Source organism: Myodes glareolus, chromosome 3, assembly GCF_982192425.1.
Source record: "Myodes glareolus chromosome 3, mMyoGla1.1, whole genome shotgun sequence".
NCBI lineage: Eukaryota > Metazoa > Chordata > Mammalia > Rodentia > Cricetidae > Myodes > Myodes glareolus.
Window position 1 is genome coordinate 105,071,438 of NC_142028.1, and position 21,536 is coordinate 105,092,973.

Consider the following 21,536-nt stretch of genomic DNA (forward strand, 5'->3'; position numbering starts at 1 on the left):
GAATTGTAATGTAAATATTTGATATGCAGGGCATCTGGTATTCGGCCCCTGTGAAAGGGTCATTCAAGTCCTGGAGGGCTCAGCCCAGAGGTTGTTAGGTCTAGGGCACATTACTGGTCTAGGGCGAATGAGGACTTACCTTGGTCCTCAAGACTAAACGGACTAAACTAGGAAGGTTAACAGTACGCATCTATAAGCCCAGATACTGGATGCTACAAGCTAAACAATACTCACAAGTAAGTGCATCTCTGTTAGATGACTATCTGAAGTCTTCACCGCAATAAAGAATGGTTGATGGGCTGATGGACTGAAATAACCTCTTAGTCATAGTCTATGTGTTCTCTGTCTGTCTGTCTGTCTGTCTGTCTGTCTCTGTCTCTGTCTCTCTCTTCCTCCTTCCCTCCCTTCCTTACTACTCCCTCCCTCCTTGTGTGTGTGTGTGTGTGTGTGTGTGTGTGTGTGTAAAAGAGAGGGAGAGAGAGAGAGAGAGAGAAAGAGAGAGAGAGAGAGAGAGAGAGAGAGAGAGAGAGAGAGAGAGAGGAGAGAAACATTCTGCATTCTGTTACAGGGTTTTCTCTCCTCCTGGATCATCTGCTGAAGAGTTCACTACAAAATGGAACATCTCACTTAGCACCACTTCCTCCCTCTTGCCATGAAAACTCACTTCTTAGCGTCAAGCTAGAAGGAAGAACAGGTGCGGGGAAAGGAATATTCTAAGTTATCGGAACTAAGGAAAGCTGCAACACCGGGGATAGCAGGATGCAATTTGTAGGGAAAGAACGTTGGCATGATGGGAAAACACCACTTCTACACTAGTCCAGATTCTTCTGGAAATAGTCTTCTGGGTTTGGGTGTCATGTCAGCGCCCAGCAAGATGGTCCCCTCAATGAGCCCCAGAATAACACAGCATTTCAGTCAAGACCTCGATTGCGAGTCAAACCAGTGGAGGTGGAGGACGCCCATCCCAGTGTCTCATGTGTGATCATTAGACTCACAGCACTTTCCTTCCTATGCGGAGTGCCAAGAGAAAAGGGGGAAAGCAATTGCTCACTCTCCTGTTCATGTAGTACAAGGAAGACGCCACGCTTAGAGAAAAAAGAACAACAAAACCAAGTTGGCTTTGAGACACTGGGGAAAGTTTTTAGAATGAGCTAACAGATGATTACTAAAGTTTCTGTGATTTTGGAGACTTCTGTGTAGTCATAGAGCTGGTTAAGCTCTCCTACTGTTGTATACACACGAAGTTGAGGCTCAGAGGGGCGATCTGAGAAGGGCCCAACAGGCTGGAGCTAGCCCCCCCCAAAGCAGGGTCTTCAACTTCAAATCCACTCATCTCTCTCTTATACACATATGTTTATATGTACATATTTCCACATTAACAGATTCCCGAGGTTGGCACTGGGAGAAGGGAACTGTGGTGGACAGGAATGCTTATGGCAAAAGGGGAAGGAGCAGAAATGGAGACGGCCAGAATTTCTTGTGCATATAGGTTCCCTGGCAGTGGAAAGTGTCTTGTTTTAGTCTACAGCTTCTGCCTCCCAACTTTGTCACTTCTAAGAGCTTCTAAGGGCCAAGGGAAAAATAACATAAACCCTAGGTAATGCAGATCCTAGTTACGGCAGCTGGGGAAAGGCCACTTACAGCACTGAGCAGGGCGTTGGCCGCGTTCCTTTTTTTCCTCTTCAGGTATCTAAATTAAAGCCGTCTGCAAGTGTCTGTGCACAGCAGCCCCCAGAAGCTGTGGCAGCCATCAGCCGGGTTCCCGGTTCCATGCACAATATATTAGGTGAAATGAAAGCAGCAGCAAGAGCGAGTGTCAGGCCTGTCTGAAGCATCATTCCAAATGGTATGGATTTAACAATACTTAATTTAAAAAACACCAGCTTGGACAGCGGCAAGCTGTTAACAGTCGCTGTGCTTTATGGCAGGAAAGAGTGAGCTAAACTTTCGGAATTTCTCTCCCTGAGGAAAATGCCTCACAGCTTTTGCTCCAGAGCCACCTGTCTGGTCCTTGAGGTTGGGCCTCTTAGCCCTGCAGTAGCAGAGATGGCAGAGCACGGAGAGACAGGGTGTTTCTGGAGAGTCTCAGGAACAAGGGCTTCAAAGAGCTGGGTAAGGCCTACACTCTCCCCTTTGAAGAGGCCAGGAAGGCAAAATAGGAGCAAGGCAGCCTTGTTTTTCCCATGAGGCTATAGTGAAGATCTTTGATATTAGTGGATAACGTAGACATTTGAAGAGAGCAAAGCAGCAGCCGAAGTCAGACGGAGGCAGTCTGCAGTTCTCAGAGGGAGGGGCTGGACTCTGAACACAGATTCAACTCGTCCAGCATCCACTTAGCACCAAAGCACATTCACTGCAAGTTCGGAGTCATCTTTTGCGCACAATCTGTGCAGAAACTGGCAAGGAAGAGCATGATTCTTATCTCCAGCCGTAAGGAAAAAAAAACACTACTCTTGCGCAATAACTAGGCTCGTTAAAGTTGTGTGTTGTCAGGTGGGAACTTTGGAGAATCTAGCTCCGGCTTTTTGTCTTTCCAAAGGACCATGGTTTGACAAACTGGCAGAATCACAGCCACGTTTATTGTCTTCCATATGGCCCCTGGCACAGCCATAACAACTTTATGTCTATAACTGAATGCGATTCTTTTGTCAGTCTTCAGGGCAGATTCGTTGACTAGCCTTATCTAGATGCCACTGACAAGCATCCTGCATTTCAGCCAGGGTCTTTCTGCTCAGCAGAGGCCTCAAACTTCAAAACGCTATTTTCCAGACTCCTTTGCAGCTAAGATGCGGATCAAACTTAGATTTGCCCTCGATGAAGCTACAGCAAGACCTGGAAGGAGGGATGGAGGCAGAGGCCATGCTGTGCTTTCACTGTTTACAAAAATAGCCGCAGAGCAATATGGTTGCAAAGTAGTCACAGCCTTTTTGCATCTAGAGGCAAGTACGGGGCATTTATCTTACTAACTGGATCAGAGAAAGCAGACAACCCTTGTCACCCTTTCGTTTCCACGTCTTTTGCAGTCACCAGATAACTAACTTCCTGGCTGTGGGAGAACCAGCAGTTCCCATGGTGATGAAAAGTAGCCTGGGACCCCTCGGAAAACTTATATTGCAGTCTTATTCCTTGGAAATTCAAACTTTATGTTACTTAATACCTTACAACCTCACATTTCATTTAAATTGACAAGAGTGAATTCTGTTCTCTACAAGAATGCTAACTGATATATCTCCTTTGACAGAAGAGAACCCTGGAGCACAGACAGGCTCACACACCCAGCTACCTTTTGAGCTTATGAAATCTATCTCCAGCCACTGAGCTGCGTGACCTCTGTGTGGGGCAAGGGCTTGTGGGAGTACAGAGTACTGAGCACCATCATGTCTGGTCTGCTTAGTGAGGAGAGCGCAGACAGAGGGTGAAGACAAAGGCTCCAGAGACTTGCAGGAAATTTTTTTTTAAAGCAACCCAAGAGGCAACAAAACAGAAGGCAGTGGGTGAGAACATGTTTCTACCCCCTGCCATGCCAGCCCAGGTTATTTAGTGGGCATGTTTGCAAGTTCTTGCTCCACAATATCCTCTTAATTCGTGTTACTTCTAGGGAAACTCAGATCTGATTTCCTCTATGGGTGTTGCCTTATACCCCCCCTAAGGTCTACAATGCTGATTTCTGGCCTTGCATACTGTAGGCATGTGACTAAAATCCTTGACACCAGCTACCAGCAAAGGTGAATTCTGGGGATGGCTGGGATGAAAATAGCTGGTTTGGGGTCCAAGGGTTCAAATCCTAGTTGTTACACTTATTCTTTGAAGGTCTTTTAGGAAAGAAATGGTTGAAACATTGTGATTCCAGGTGTGTGTGTGTGTGTGTGTGTGTGTGTGTGTGTGTGTTTGCTGGTTTTGATTGGTGTGAATTTTTGAACACTGGGAAGGCTGTACATCACCATAAGTCTATAGTCAGCGGTGAGGTGAGTTTGCTGTGTGTCATTCAGAGCTGGAGACGAGGAAATCAAGGAAGCACTAACCATCTACAGGTACTTGAGCTTGCTCTCTCTGTCTTCCAGTCTTTTTAATTTTCTCTGCATATGAAAATTGTAATGAAATTCTGCAGAAAAAAATGATCATAATTTAGACTCTAATCACAGTTCCTGATTCCTTCTTTACTAACCACAAAGCAAAACATAGAGTCAAACACTGGACTGAACTGAGAAGGTAGAATTGCTCCCTGCATGTAAGCTTGAAGTTAGCTGTCTTCATTGGTCTACACAGCTGGAGTTAGCTAATGGATCTCAAAGGTTTACTACTGAATGATGCGCCATGGATGCTTACTGCACACCTACTGTGTGCGGGGTACAATCCAAGGATTCTGGAAACAGTAAGACTGCTTTTTGTGGTCCTTTTGACACAGGATGACTTATCAATATAATTGCTGAGGTTTGAATTATGGTTGTAATATCCATATATTAAACCCAAGTGCAATATATAAGTCCACGACTCTTGGTTCTAAGTTCCGCACTATTTCCATGACATCATCCTGCACAGATAAAATAATTATATAGAGCCAGACAATAAGGTGAAGGACTGTTAACAGATTTATAGACAATGCAGAGTGAGTAGGTGGAAATGCAAAAGCCACATTCCTCTGCGTGGCATTCAAGAACCTCCCAGACCTGCTTCCAGGGGAGGAAGTCATCCTCCAGCCTCTTGCGGACCTTGTTACCTGGTCCCTGCTGCAGAGGACTTTCATGCCATCACCGCCCTGCTGGTCAACACCCCCACAAAGGCTTCCTCTAAGGCATTTGTTCTTCAAGATTCTTTTTTGGCCCTCTGCTTGCTGAACTCTTTATGTTTTTAGCTGTTTATAGACTTTTTCTTTTCTTTTGTTTTTTCAAGAGAGGGTTTCTCTGTAGCTTTGGAGTCTGTCCTGGAACTAGCTCTTGTAGAGCAGGCTGGCCTCGAACTTACAGAGATCCACCTGCCTCTGCCTCCTGAATGCTGGGATTAAAGGCGTGTACCACCACCACCCGGCTCATTCTTATGCCAATCTTCAGAGCAGACACATTGATTAGCCTTCTATAGATGCCACTTACAAGTCTCCTTCATTTCAGCCAGGGTCTTTCTGCTCGGCTGACATTCTTTAGCCATCACCGATATGAGTCTTTCTTCTGATAAGAAAGCGTCCTCACTATCAATCTATTTCAATACTGTTTTGTAGGGTAGACGTTTAAGCATCTGATCGTTGTCATTTCTGATTTCTTTGACTCCATCAGGTTTTATTAAAGGCTCTCTTTCCCCCCGTGATGGTCTCTTTCTACACTCTCAACTGTGAGTTCAGCTTAAATTGTCTAGCCAGCTTGAGTAGCAAATCTTAATCATTTGTCCCTGAACCCCTGTGAAACTGCTCCCCCATGTGGGCAGGTGTTTTTGACAAACTTCCTTCTTGGTGTGAGTGGATTAACATAGATCCAGTGAGGGTGGGGGAGGGTCGGAAAGCAACCGGGAAACTTGCAAAGGGAAAGAGAGTCTCTGAAACTAAGGAAACGCAGATCGAATGGGAAACTGAATTTGAATTTCAGCAGCGCTTCTAAACTGTAGAAATTCAGAATCCTGTTCCTCAGAGACAGAGTAGGTCACTGGTCTTCACTTCGTTTCTGTTATTCCAGTTGTCTTTCCAAATAAATAACAGGCTCAACGGTTTCCACGCGAAATGAAGGTACTCTTCCGCGACGGTTATAGATACCGTGATAAAGAACTCGTGGGCCCTTTTAAATAATAAGAGGGTGAAGGAAAAGTCTTTGTTTAATGTGAGTGGCATCTTTTCTAAGTTATTTGCTTTTTAAATTTGACAGAAATTAGATGTATTTAATATACCACAGAATGGTCTAAAATAGTTGTACATTGTAAAGCAGATAAACCAAACTAATTAACACCAGCATTATACTCCTGATTTTGTTCCCATGCTGAGTTAATATATGTATATTAGTTCTTTAGAAAGGACTTGGCATCTGTTTCCTTCTTGAAGTCATGGTGGTCCTTCTCTGTAAAGACTTTCGTGAAGGAATCTGGAACTTGTAAGTACGGCAACGAAGGAAAGCAAAATAAGGCAACAACTCAGAGAACTGGATCGGAGCCAACAACAGCAAAACTTTTGCCATGGATGCAGGTGTCCTACGGGGAAAGATGGGGTGTGGTAGACAAACCCAGGTAAAGAGCTCCAGAGATTTGTCTTTTCTGCACGTCCATTTCCTCCCAACCAAAACCCAAATCTGTTTTCCCAGGACAGAAATGAGCAGTGTCGGGAAGAATTGCGTCTGGGGTAAAGGATCTACATTGTTCCCATTCAGACTATAGGACGGTAGCTGGTCGCAGGAGCTTTGAAGAAACAGCTGGACAGGATACGGGTGCCACCCATGATAATTCTTGTGTTTAAGGGAAGCAGCCAGCAAGCTTGCTGTGTGGCACAAGGCCTTTCTCAGAGACTCCTTGGTGGGAACATGGCTATGCAGAATAACGAGGGGCATTCCACTTTGTGCCAGAGACTGACTCTTTTTGTGTAGTCTGCCTTAGAGAGAAGCAAGAGCATCCCCATGCAAATGGTTCTACAGCCTGGGTTGGCGTGGTCACAGTGTCTTCCCCTTTGTGCCTTCCTTCTCTCCCTTTGTCTCCACTTTCTACTCCTTGGACCGAGGGAAATGCATTTGTCTGATTCAGAGTGGCCCTGTGAGAGACTGTTTTCTGCCACCATTGCCATATATATTTGCTTGTAACAGTTTCATTTTTAAACCACAGCCTGCGTTTCCAAGGGAATTTTATTTTAAGTAAGACATTTGTGGCAAAAACATTTGCTGTCTCTCAATATCTTTTCTTTTTGCATTTTGGTAGCAAAGTCTGGGTGCATGACCACCCAGCTAGAGACTTTTTCTGCATCTATGGAGGACTGTGTGTGTGCCCGTGAGAAAAAAATTCTGACTAAGATGATGGAAACAGAGGAAGTAAGCATCACTCTAAATAAGGTCCAGAGGGAGGGGGTCGTCCCCTGATTCATCTTTCCTACTTTTGAGGCTAGGAGGATGGTGTGAAGACTGGAGCAGCCTTCTCGAACCACAAGAGTGCACTGGGAAAAGAGCCTTCAATTCTTGACGCTGTCAAATGGCACACTGCACCTGGAATTCCCCCTGCAACCTTCAGCGAGAGAAAGATGAGTGTCGGATGCACATGTGCTTAAAATACAAGAGTGACGAGAGCCTGCAGAAACAATGAAATAGGCAGGCAGAACTAAGTCAGCCCCAGGCCCAGCCTGTTTCAGACCGGCCTTTTGCACAGCAACCTCAGATGGTCTATGAATGAGAACTATGGCTAATGTCCAGTTTAGAAACCCGTATATGTAAGTACTCCTAAGGTCGTATTAAAAATATGTAGGATGATTTTGTTCATCCTGCTAATTAATACGAAAAATCCCGGTGACAAATTTTTAGAAGTTAATGTTCGAACATAGACCGTGCATCTTTGCCAGGTTAGTGCATTTTATTTTTTTAAGTAACAAGAAGCACAGCCCCGTGAGTCGCTCTCTCTCCTTTCCTAGGAAGGTCAGAACAGTAGCCGGGCTCAGCTGCTGCGTTTCCCTCCGTCCCTGGTTATAAACGCCTCTCTCACCCTTCATCTTCCGAGTTGTGTGGCCTGCTGTCCCATTGCTGTCCAGTTTTGCATTGTGATCCTGCTTCCCGTTTGTTTGGGAGAGAATGAATTATAAACACCACGACCGCCAGCAGCAGCAACAACAGCGACAGCAAATCTCTGTAATTCTGACGGGCGGTCGGGTCTCGATGGCCACGGAATGAGACTGTTCAATCCTTGGTGCCGTGGCACTGTTCTTGGGGTGGCTAAGCTGAGTTTTGTTGTCTGTCATAACTTTATTTAACTTTCAAAACTTTGTGTTTTTCCTTATACAAGTCATTTATTCTTTACGAGTCCGTTCCTGGGAACAATATCATCCAAATGGAAAGGCTTGTGGCCTCATCATCCAGTTCAATCAATACCTTAGTGGAACCCAAATAACATGCAATGGAACCCTGGCTTCTTCTGTACAGCTTTCAGCCATCCAATCTCTGACTTAGCTGGAGTAATTTGTCCCCATTTCCTGTATTAGTTGATAGAGAGACAGAAGAGAAACATAGATAACCTGAGTTGTGCAATTGCAATGTGTGTCTGTGTTGGGTTCTAGTTGTTCAGTTGCTCACACTCCTAACGTGACCAGAGCTTGGGATGGCAAGCATGACATGTGTCTCTTGGGGTCTGGAAAAGATAGTCTGAGTATTAACTGTCATTATTACTGCCCAAAGATAGAACACTCAAGTAGGATCTTTGTGGGTATATTTTTGTTTTGTTTTTGTTTATCTGTTTTTTGTTTTTATTTGTTTTTTGTTTTTCCAGACAGGGTTTCTCTGTGTAGCTTTGGTGCCTGTCCTAGAACTAGCTCTTGTAAACCAGGCTATTCTCAAACTCACAGAGATCCGCCTGCCTCTGCCACCCAAGTGCTTGAATTAAAGGTGTGCACCACCACACCCAGCCATTCAGGTAGGATCTTGGAAGGCAGTGCATCCTGTCTGTCCCCACTTGAAACCCAATCAGTGTCTTCTGAAGTTAAAAATTTAAAAGTAGTAGCTTCATTGCTCCAAAATTAAAGAATCCTGAAATGGTTCGGTGACCCCATCTCTGGGGATGCACCCCACAGAAAGGAAAGCAGAGTCTAACGAGCCTTTGTGCATATGTGTATGCACAGTGTTGTGTCCAGTCATCAAAGACAGATGCAACCCAGATGGCCACTGGCAAGTGAGTGGACTAAGCAGGACTTTACCTATGATGAACTATTACTCAGCCTGAAAAAGGAAGGAAATTCTGACTTCTACAGCATAGATGAGCCATGGACCTGGCTCATGTACACCTAGAACAATAGGATTCACAGAGACAGAGGGGAGAGTGGTGTTTGCCAGGAGCTGGAGAAATGGGGAATTAGTGCAAATAATTCTGAGTTAAAGATGGTGAGCGTAAGAAAGCTTGAAGGTAGAAGATGATGGGCGTCACAATAGCGTGAAGGCATTCAGCGTTGCTTAGCTGTTCACCTAAAATGGTTACACTGGTGAATTTCATGGTATATATGCTTTACTTCAGAGTATTTTTAAGGAAGAAGGAAAAAAATAAAGGAAGCCCAATCTACCTATATAAAATCCATACAGGTTGTGTCCAGCTTGAAAGTCTCGAGTCTGAAAGAGCTGACCCTTGCTGTGAGGATGAACACGCGACTTTGTCTAATACTGGGTTTCTAGCAGTTGGGAAAAAGCCTCCAGTTTTATCAATTCATAGTTAGCTCGTCCTAATGGCAGAGGGTAGCTGGCAGGAGCTGGGGATATGCTCCCCCATACTGTTTCACATGTCCACATGGGCCTCGGTACTCTCCAGGGCTGTGTCTGGGGCTGCTCTCCGGGGCTGCTCTCTGGGGCTGCTCTCTGGGGCTACTCTCTGGGCCTCTCCACTCAATCTCCAGGAGGTCCGTCTTCATCTCTCAGTCTCCCTTCTCACATGGGACTCAGCTGCTCATTGTTTCGAGCGGTCGTCTATTTGCAGTGTATCTATTTGTGTGATTGAGGGAATCTACCAGAGGGTGAAGCAAATAACCAGCACTCAACAAATGTGAACACATACATACATAATGAGTGTGCTCATGTTAGGCACACTTTACATGTAGACTTCATATAAATGAACATACATATCTCCATCTATACACATCTATAGAGATGTTTCTAAATACCTTCTACCTATTACCCAACGAGGCAAACATGCCGGCTCCCTTTCCCTTACTTCTCAAAGACCATGCTTGCAACTCCTTGCCATGGTCCACTTCTTTGTTATTTCCACAGGTGAGGTCTCCAACAAACAGGTCAGATAACACACTGCTTCACAAATGAATGCAGTTCCGTTCTCTTAAAATTTTACTCTGTGATATGAGGTTTCTAATGATAGAAGTTGGGCAGAATAAATTAAAGGGTAAAGTCAATTAATCTAACTTTACCTTACCTGTGGACAATAATATATATGTGTACATATTATTGTGTGTATATATATATATATATATATATATATATATATATATATATATACACACACACAATAATAGAGATATCCATTAGTATATGCCAGTAGTGGGAGAAGGGCTGTGGTAACAAATGTGAGGTAAACTATGGGCTGATTGGTTCAGTTCAGCCTCTCACAAAGTCACAGATTTTTTTTTTTTTTTAAAAATTTGCTGTCTGAAGCATCTCTTCACGGTCCTGGTGAAGAACCTTCATTTGGCGATGGATGGAGATAGAGATAGAGACAGAGACACACATTGGAACACAGGACTTAACTCCCTAGGTCCAAATGAGAAGCAGAAGGAGGGAGAACTTGAGCAAGGAAGGCAGGATCAGAGGGAACCTTCATCTGACGATGGATGGAGATAGAGACGGAGACCCACATTGGAGCACCGGACTGAGCCCCCCAAGGTCCAAATGAAGAGCAGAAGGAGGTAGAACATGAACAAGGAAGTCAGGACCGCGAAGGGTACGTTCACCTACTGATATAAGGGGACTGAACTAATGAGAGCTCACCCAGACCAGCTGGACTGGGACTAACGAGCATGTGATCAAACCGGATTCTCTGAATGTGGCTGACATGGGGGCTGACTGAGAAGCCATTGACAATGGCACTGGGACTTGTTTCGTCTGCATGGACTGGCTTTTTGGGATCCTAGTCTGTTTGGATGCTCCCCTTCCTAGACCTGGAGGGAGTGGGGAGGAACTTGAACTTCCCAGAGGGCAGGAAACCCTGACTGCTCTTAGGACTGGAGAGGAAGGAGGAGAGGGAGGAGAGGGAGTGGAGGGAGTCGGAGGGTTTTGGGAGGAGGGGAGGAAGTGGAAATTTTTATAAATAAATAAATAAGTAAAAAAAATTAAAAAAATTTGCTGTCTGTAATAAAGATGTGCAAATTTTATTTGTTAATGAAAATAAAAGTACATGTTGTCTAAAAATAATCAAATTCTACTCTAAGTCAATAGTCAACAAATCCAAAGCAACTACCATGGTCTAGTTATTTTATTTGCTCATCAAAGAAAAAAAAAACATCCATGGCGTCTTATCAGAAATTCCATAATAAAAATATTTTAAAATATGATATACAATAAAATTCACTACTGAGATTATACACATTAGTAATACATTTCTTAGCAATTGAATGGGATTTTGTTTACAGGAGAAATTTCTGCTCTGTGGATATTAAGAGTGTTGTCATGCAGAATCTTTAAAGGAAGAACCTGTTGTAACTTATGAAAACCATGAGAAGAAGCCTGGGTGGTGGTGGGGGTGACTCCTCGGCACTCCAATGTAAAGCCTGCTCGTCCACCTAGTAAAACTTGGGAATTGGAAGCACTCTGCATCAGATTTCATTTTCGCCCTGTTAAGTCACACACAGGCATCACAGCACCTGCCGTAAAGAATTCGCCACAACTCCCTGCCTCGCTTTGGAGTGCCCTGGCCTCTCTCCAACCACAAACCTGCATTTACTTTTACCACTAAAAGAACTGCGCAGTGGATTCCGGCTGAGGAAGCCGAACCCGAGACGGGGTGAGATGTTCAGACAGCTCCTCTGCCTGCAGCATCTTCCACAGCAAACAAGCAGAGCTTTCGTCAGGGAGCTGGGCAAGTCCTTGAAGAATCTTGACAAGATTTATAAATAAGATACAGTGTTTATTTATTATTTGAAGAAAACTTTCCATTGTGTTCGCCCTCGTAATAGAATACGATCTATATTTTTGCCAAGAGTAGGGTGTGGCTGCTCAGCGGCTTAACTGATCATGAAATGTCATGCTTCAGACTTGAGTCAGAGCATCCAAACAATGCCCTTCTGGGCTGAGAAGGCCGGCGCTTGCTTCCCCTGCTTGTGCCAGACCCCACCGTATCCCCGGGGAGGATGGTAGCCTTCCTCCTGAGCATGCCCGCTCATGTCCGGATAATCTGCTCGGGAGTCTTGATTCAATGCTCGGCTCACCTGTTCATTTCTTCATTCTGAGGACATGGACCTTCTTCACAGCCAGACTTCCGCCCATATTTCTTTTATCCTTTTCTCCCCTCCCTGTTTCTTCAGTTGTTAAATTCAAATGGGAGGAACCAGACTTAGGGATTGCTGTCCCAAACTCGCAGCACTATGGGCTAGTGAGCTTTCATTTTTAAATAACGTTCCAAGGGCAGGTTGTGGGGCTTTCCCTTTAAGAGAATCGGGGACTTTTAACTAACTCGATTAAGTAACCATGAGCTTATTTGTAGACTCTTGTGTGTAAATTCCCTAAAAGCAGGAACTTAGCATCTCCTGAACACCCCAGAAAACCAAGCAACCCAAATAGCCCTGCTGGAAGGTCAGTCAGTGCTTATGATTACAATAACAAGTGAGACTCGGTCCTCAGTTCAGCAGTGTGCTTGAAATAAAAACTGCAAGGTCCTTAGCATATCCAACACGCCCAATAAATTACCAGTAAGGACCAATGAAACACAAAGGACACTTTGTTTATGGTGCCTTGTTTCCTGGCTAATATAATTTTAACAGAGAAAACATTCTATATTTCATTCTAGCGTGACCTGCTTGACAGCTGATACTATGTTTTCAAGTTGATATTTGGTGAAAATTTAAAGTAAAGGACAGTCTGAGAACATAGCACTATTGCCTCAAACAGATGTGTGAATGGTAATAAGAGGGTGTCCTCTACAATTCGGCAATCATGAAAACTTTTAGAAAAACATACGACTTTTGCTTTCAAAGGCTCCTGCAATTTAAAATCTCTCTGCCCAAAGCGGCAAAGACTGCAGATTGAAATGCTGCCGGTAGAGGAACAAGACTCTGCACTCAGAACGTGCAGGGAAATAGTTTTGTCATAAAAGCAAAGGGCTGCTCCAGTCCTTTCTAGTTCCAAGACTTTATTGCTCTGGCCTGAAAAACTCACCCGTGAGGAAACAGTGCTTTTGTAAGTCACTCTGATTTCTCACTGCCGCCCGACAGAGCTCCTCCTCAGTGGCGTTCTTCCGCCCCGCTCCTACTCGGCATATATTAGCCGTGATTCAGCTGTTTTCGCTAAAGAATGCACTGGAAATCTTGTGAATTAAGTCAGTCAAGGGGAAGCTAGCCTGAAACGTAATCGGGTCCACGAGCTTTACAACCAAGCGCTTGCACCCTATACTCACGCCTCTGTAGGGAGAGTAAGTCACCTTTCTAGCCTGAGTGGTGAACCACTAATAAGTTAGAAAATCATTTAGTGTGCTATAACCAGCATGAAAACCAAGAGAAACAATAGCTGAGAACGTATCTAGTGTATCTCACATAGTAAGGATGTAATTGTCTGGTTAAACTAACTCTCTCTCTGTCTCTCTCTCTGTCTGTCTCTCTCTCTGTCTGTCTCTCTCTGTCTGTCTCTCTGTCTCACTCTCTGTCTCTCTCTGGCTCTCTCTGTCTCTCTCTCTCTGTGTGTGTGTGTGTGTGTTAGTGTTGGAATTTATACAACTAAGTCACCACCATAAAACATTATTTATTTCTATGAACACACTCAAAACCCTTTTCAAACTATTGATTTCAGCAAACATAGTTTCCCAAAACCTTTTAAACCCCACTTTTCTTCTTCAGAGCCCTGCGGATCCCACGGGCACCTTCCACAGCAGCAGAAAAGGGGAGGATGCGAATGGAAAGGCTTTCTCTTCAAAGACATAAAGGCAGCCGTGCACAGGCCTCGTGATTTAGAACGTCAGGAGCCAAGAGCTGACCCCAGGCTCTTCCATGGACTCGCATTGACTGTGCAGACACAGGCATATCCTCTCTTCCATCCCCGGAGGAGAGTGGATGTCAGCTATGCCTACTGGTGATTGTGCATGAGCTAAGACAGAGCATAAGCAAGTTGAGGAATTCTCGAAAGAAATAAAAAAAAAACTTTTAAAAATTGAGACACAATGTGCATAAAGAAAATTGCAAGTAGGAATTCTTTTTATATCCTGGGGGAAAGGGGAGGTGCAGTGCCTTTTCCCAACTCCCCTTTGTTCTTTGGTTTCCTGTGCTTCTGTCTAAAGAACTTGTTCAGAATTCATTCTGGCTTCCTGAGCACACGGACAGATGTTCCAGAAGTGAAGCTATTCCGTGTAGAAGTTCTTCTCTTCTTTGTATATAATTGGTTGTTTTGGCGTATGATTAATGTGCCTATGACTTTTTTCTGTTATTTCTTTTTTACATTAACTGATATGCCAGGATTCCCTCTTACTTTCAAAATCATTTTCCATGCTCGTAACTCAATTCCATATTAGCTGAGTAATTTAAAAGCCCACAAAATTCTAATGTCTACTAACTGACAATGTAAATAAAGTACATAGAAATTAAAGTATTTATCTAAGGCCATAAAACTTTAAAATTTTGAATTATGGGGTACCAAAATGATAATAGGAGGAAAAGGAGGAGGAGGAGGAGGAAGAGTTTCTTTCAAAATGAAAAATATGCATATTTTCCAAGGGCCGTTTTAGATGCTACAATAGCAGGTGGGGCAGCCAGATAGAATGCCTGATTTTGTGGTGGTTTATACTGTACTCTGGGAAAATGGTATGGGACAAAACTCAAATGAAAAAGGAGCAGATAATTTCAGGTAATGGTGAATGTCATGATGCAGAGACAGCAGACAGAGGCTCATGATAGTGCCAGGATATAGAATGAAGACTTTACTCTCCTTACTCTGAAGCTGGTGGCCTTTTGGGGAAAATCCCAATGAAAAAAGAGATAGCCTCAGTTTCCAGAGAGATTAAAGGATATAGATTTGCAAATTAGCATTTAATGAACATTTATTTTAATTTTTTCTAACTTAAAAAGGAAATGAAATAAAAATGTATTCACTGAGCAAAGAAAGAAGGGAGTGCAGGCAGTTGCAGATTTTTGTAGATGTTTATCATAAATGAATCCATTTACTCTTGCTCAGCCTGCAAACGGTGCCCTTGAAATTATCTCTTGGGTAGTGTATCTCATGACCTTGGTGTCCTGGTTAAAGGATTTTATGGAGGAAGATGGAAAGTCTAGTAGGCTGAACAGAGTCCACTGTTGAAATGCGGAACAATGAATTGGGCTGTCTACCACGGAAGGATGGTATGTGAGGGCCACGCCCAGGCTATGGGGCTGTACAAGGTTTGCTAAGCACCAACGACATGCGTGTAGAACTTTCCTGGAGCCTGAGGAATAATTACAGCATCTCTAGCCTCAGAGGAGTACGGAAAACTTGAAGGCTGTTCAGAGGAAGTCAACGAAGATGATTAAGGATTGAATAATGGGACCTCTGAGAGAAGGTATAGCCAAACTGGAGTTACTTAGCCTGGATTATTTATCTTGGTGAGGACACATCCAAGGTGGGGCTTAAGTGGCCTTCAAGAATATGAAAGGTAACGGTGACTAACTGTTCTTTATGACCTCAATGAAGAGAACAAGTTGAAATAGGAGGGCTTTTAGTTCGAGATAAGGATTTCAGATTATGAAGTCTCCAAGACACAATGAATTGCCTAGCACACATTTTGAGTTTCCTTATTTAACTTTTAATCAGGGGCATTAACCAGAGATCTCTGAACCATTTCCAAAATGCTGGCGTTGGGGGACTCTTAGTAATTGAAATTTTGTAGATTTGTCAATATACATACACATTGGTTTTCTAGGAAGAGAAGCGGCAGCTTCTGTTAGGTGAGGTCTATGCTATGCTTGATTTTAAAAATCGCCGCTTAGAGTCCATAGTCTCATCAGTTTGGGTCAACTACAGAACACCAACCGGGTTCTGAGAGAGGGAAGTGGACAAGATGCCATTTCAAGTCTCCCTAGTATCTTATCAAAGGTTTTGGAAATGTTGAGACCTCTGTGGACGAGACAGCAAAGAGAAAGGAGAGACGAAAGAAGAGGAAGCAAGGGATGGAGGGAGGCGGGGAGGGAAAGAAGAAGGGAGCAAGATAGGGGAGATATTAGGATGTGAATGCCAGTTTTAAAAAATATACATAAGTGAAATGCATTTATGAATATATTTGGGAATATGCATCACAAAATAAGGGTGTACGTGGTACTGCTTTGGAATGGTACCAGCAGAAAAACATTTGTAGCATATGAGCACATGGAGAAAAGGTATTCTGCGGAATATTTAAAACATATGGGTTTTGTTTGTATTTCTTCCAAATGTTTGAGAAAGGCGAACAACGTGTACCTGTATACAATCGTGACTATGAATGCACTATTCTGTTTGAACAAAAAATGTATTTATAAGCGAGCCATAAAGCACTGAGAGAAATCATAATGTTAATAAGTAGGGGGCTATCAGGTTCCATATTAAGCCTCTCATACCTGAAGCTCACTTTGCAATGAATAGCAAATTTAGCTTGATGGATTATGCAGTTTTCAATAAACATAAATTTAGGAGATCCACAGGAAGTGATGCAATAAAACTCATGATTAATTAGGCATGTAGATAATATTCACACCCACTCAACCCCATGAATTGGGTGGAACAGGGAAAGTGATGCATTAATAATGCAGGTGAAACACAAGATCCAACTTCATTTTTCCTTGATATTTGAAACAGCAAGAGAACACATTGTTTATGGGGCTTAAGATGCTCTTCAATATCGCTTGGGGTAACGGTGGTTGCTCTGGTACATGCCTGCAATCATTTTTATTTGCTCATCATTAATCTCATTTCCTAGAATTATTTTATAGGATACAATGAAACCTTAAATTTCAGTAGTCCTGGTTCTATTATCACAAAGAAAGGGACCAGTGCAAACGGGTAAAGAAATTGAGAGCCAGAAGAAACGGGAAGTCAGACAAGATTCCAACTTTGCTCTCTAGAATCCCACACTGATAGCATCCAATACAAGTCTATCTTGTCAGGACAGTAGCTGAAAGAGGCCATCGGGCATTCCTGAGGCGTGCTTGAGACGTTTTCATTCAGGCTTTGGACTCCATCCTTTTTAGACTTCCAGAAGAACCAAATGACCTGACACATTTAAATAGCATTAATTAACAACACATGGAGCTAATATTTTAAATTTCATTCCTGGAGTAGCCAGATAAATGTTTTCACACGAGAGCCCTTTGAGTCACACAATGAAGTGAGTATTAAAAAAAAGAGGCAACAGTTTTCCTGAAAGCTGTCAAGCAGTGCTTTGAGTGAAACTTTATTTGTGGCCCACTTGGTGACCGGAATAAGGATGCAAATAAATGGCCCCATGCAGACACATAGGCTTTATACCCCATGTGACAGACACAAAGTAGGTGGAGTTGTGGCTGTTAAACCAACTCCAAACTGATGCTGAGCTAAGTGATGATGATGATGACTGAAGACTACAGGATATGGCTGTCACACTGTGAAGATAAGTGCATCAATGAGTTCTCACATCGAGGTATGTGTGAGGGTACCTCATGCTTTTCCTACGTTCATGCAAAAACGATGGCTTTCAGGGAAGAAGCTCCCATAGGGACTTTCTCCTAAAGCTGAATTTCAGGAGAATGGAGATACATTTGCATGATCTGATGACCTCCCATCTCTATTCTGCTCTCTGTGTATTTTGATATATGTTTATGCATGCGTGTGTGATTATGTGCACGTGTGTGCATGTGAGAATGGGTATGTAGAGGCACAAGTCAACTCAGCATCTTTCTCAATAACTCTTCACCTTATGATCCAGAGTTTTTCACTGAAGCGGGAAATAGCCATGACAGCTATACTGGCTGACCTGCGGTTCCAGGAATCCTCCTGACTCTGCCTCTCCAGTGCTGGGCTTATAGGCTTCCATTGCTGAATCTCACTTTTTATAAGGACGTTGAGAGATCAAATTCAGGTTCTCAGGCGCGAACAGCAACATTTAACCAACAACCCCAGAACTACTTTCTAAATCATGTTTCTTGGGATTTCCCAAAGTATCTGAACTTTGCCTAAATGAAAAATCTAGGATTAAAAAAAAATCACAGGATACTAGATAAAAGACCAATTCCAAATAGCAGCTTCAAAGAAGGCTCCTTGAATTAAAGCCCTACAAACTCACGCCAAGGTGTTTGTTTTTTCTAGCTCTATGTATATAAAAAAGCAAACAAAAATTGCCTTAGAAATAGAATATTTTTTAAAAAATTGTTTTCACTATTTTTAAATTATGTATTGTGTCTGCCTGTGGGTATGTGCAGATTCCCTATGGCTGGTCTTAGAGGAAGTTATGAGTCATTCTACACATATGCTGAGAACCAACATAGGTACTGGGAACTGGACCTGGGTCCTCTGGAAGCATGGGACATAATCTTAATCCATGAGTCATCTCTTCACCCTTGAGAAGAGGATATTTGCTCTACGTAAGGATATTCTGAGTCTAGCTGTACTGAAGAAGATGGGCATCATGCTTAATGACAATTTCCACTCAACCATATTGTTTTTCTTCCAGTCTCTCAACTCCATATTTTTATGTTAATCACTTTTAATGACATCCATTAAGAATGAAGAATTTGGTAAGTTTGGTGTTCCCCAAAGATCCAGGTATTGAAACTTTACTTTCAGCTTATGGCTCTACTGGGTAAATGGAACCCTTGGGAGGTAGAGAAGTTTAGGTCAACAGGACACAGCTCTGAAACTGGCTGGCATGAACACCCCACGCCCACCATGTGCTACTGCTATGATGTACTCTATTACCAAAAGCCCAAGCATTGGAATCAATCAACCATGAACCAAACAAACCTTTCCTGCTTTTTGGTTGACTGTTTTGACACAGTGACAGAAAGATGACACATTTTCCTAGGCACTGTTGTCTGATGTATGATTTTCATATTTCAAGCATACAGTAATATTTCAGTTGTATTTTAATAAGTAAAGTTTGCCTGAAGATCAGAGAGTAAAGCAACTACTCTGGTCAGCCTTACAGACCAGGCAGTGATGGCACACACCTTTAATCCCGGTAAAGTTAATCCCACACTAGTTTGCCATAGAAACCAAGCAGTGGTGATGAACAACTTTCATTCCAGCTCTAAAGAGGATTATAAAACGGGAAAAGACAGCTCTCAGTTAGACTTATTCTGAGGATTCCTGGAGACAGGATCGCCATTTTGGACTGAGATAGTGGTAAGAGCCAGTGACTGGCTGTTTTGCTTTCTGACCTTCAAGTTGAACCCCAATTTCTGACTCTGGGTTTTTATGAATTGTGCTACACTTGAGCCTATCATTCTAGAACAGAAAAGATAAGTTTCTTTAAGCTAATCACCTATTTCAATTAACAATGAAACTGGCTTTTTTATTGACTGTTGCTAAATCATATAACAAATACTATAATTATTGAATAACAATATTGTCATGCCATTCCTCCAAAGCATACTTTTTAAAAAATATTAGGTTTAGTGAGGTATCATTTAAATAACTAAAATCCACCCATTTCAACTTACAAGTCTCTGTGTTTTGACAAACAGATGCAATCAAGTAACTCCCCAAGCAACTGTGATACAGGATGTTTCTATCACTCTAGGGTGCTTTTGTGTCCCTTTGTTAATCTCCCTGCTTTGATGACCAAATATCCACCCACTGTGTGGACAGAACACATTTACTTATTCATTTAATGGCTAGTGGATATTTGGGAGGCTTCCAATTTGGGGTGGTTATGAATAGAGCAGCCATAAACATTCCTTTCTCTCTATTTGCATGGAGATACATTTTCATCCCTCTGTATAAATATCTCAGAATGAATTTCTGGGTTATATGGTAAGTGTATGTTTAGCATAAGCGACTGCTAAGCTGTTTTCCAAATGGCTTTCTCGTCTTACATTCTCACCACAGGGTAAGGGCACCAACTTCCTTGCACTCTTGCCAGTAGCTGGCACTGTTGTTAGATATTAAAGTGCTAGCCATACTACTAGGTGTGTTACAGTAGTATGTCTCTGTGACTTCAGCATGCCTGCTGGCACTATTAGATGTTAAAGTGCCAGACGTACTACTAGGTGTGTTACAGTAGTATGTCACTGTGATTTCAGCATGCACTTTGGAAAGTGCATACTAATGCTGAAAATCCTCTGATGTGACCTTGCAGGACATGTCTATTTTCTGACTGTTGAGATCTTTTGTCCAGTTTATGCTGAGTTGTTAATTTTCTTATTATTTGTTGTAAGAGAACTTTATATATTCTGGACACAAGCTTTTACAAAGTTTGACAAATGAGATTTAAAAATACCATTTATCAAAGTAGATTGTACCAGTAAAGCAATATTAATGATACTTTGATATTTTTCTAATTATTTATGAGTTGATTAAGTTAAACACTCTGCCTCTAAGAGAAAAGCAGCAGAAATGATTAAATCTCAATATTTCCATCTATTCCAGTACACATTCCAGTATATATTCTAGAAACTGAAAGATAACTGGCCTTAACGATGCAGATAAATCATTCTAAAAGTCAAGTTATTCACAATTCCTTATGTAAATTAATTGAGTGTTTGACAATATTTTAACGATAATTTTTGTTATTTAATCCATAGGTGGTTTCTAGTATCCATTTCCAATGGAGTTCAAAGAGTTGAGTTACACTATCACAAAGTTCCTCCTTAAAGCCCTCAGTTCCTCCCTTTCACACAGTCAGTTCCCCTCAGCACCTACAGGAGTACGGTGAGGGTTAAAAGTACATGAGGATTCACGGGTAGGGAGGTGGGGAGGATCTGGGAAGAGGAGGAGGGGAAAGAATATAATCAAAACATATTGTATGAAAAAATTAAATAAAAATACATATAAATAATATTTTTGAGTAGCTACACCTCCTTCTGGCAATGAATAACATTTCTCCACTAATGGGTATTCTTCTTGGGAACAAAGAAAGTTCCCGTATGTTATGTTCATAGATACCTTTCCCAAAAAAGTGTATTTGACATCAAAATTTATGTTACCTAATACAAACAATAATTGAAATAATGTCACCACTAAGAGACTTGTAATCCTTGAAACTTCAAAGAAGGTATCTATTTTATAAATACATTTCTTTTGTGCAGAAGCATGTGACGGAGTGATGTTAACAGTGTGGGCAGACTGATGCTTGTCCAAGGCAGCATCTCAGAAGAGGTTGCATCATCTGGGGCCCACAGAGATGAGAACCAAGCAAGAGTCCTGTCCAGACCTTAACTGACAATAAGATTATTTCCTTGGTGTGGTATTTAGAGTCTTCTAGAAACCATCCGGAATCATGATACTATGTATAACTAACTCTTCAGAGCCTTCACTTTTCAGGCCACTATTTTAATTTACAACGATGAATTTTAAGGTCTGCTTAAAATGTGCTGTTGTTTAAAATGTGATTTTTTCTAATTTAATGTTTAGAAAGTGCTTGAAAGTGAAAGATTTGAAAGGTAGGTCATGACCTTTGCAATTCTTTCCTCTCCATTCCTGGCAGCGGGGACACTTGGCTCTGATCTCATTGTAGTTCTCAAGCTTCTTGGTTTCTGACTACAATAG

The 21,536-nt window shown here is 42.3% G+C and overlaps 1 protein-coding gene across 4 annotated transcripts in view; it reads right to left on the bottom strand.

Moving 5' to 3' along the window:
• The window catches only part of Adamtsl1 (ADAMTS like 1), a 924,007-nt gene that overhangs the window by 383,222 nt on the left and 519,249 nt on the right, over window positions 1-21,536 (bottom strand). The gene's annotated exons all lie outside the window — the stretch shown is intronic.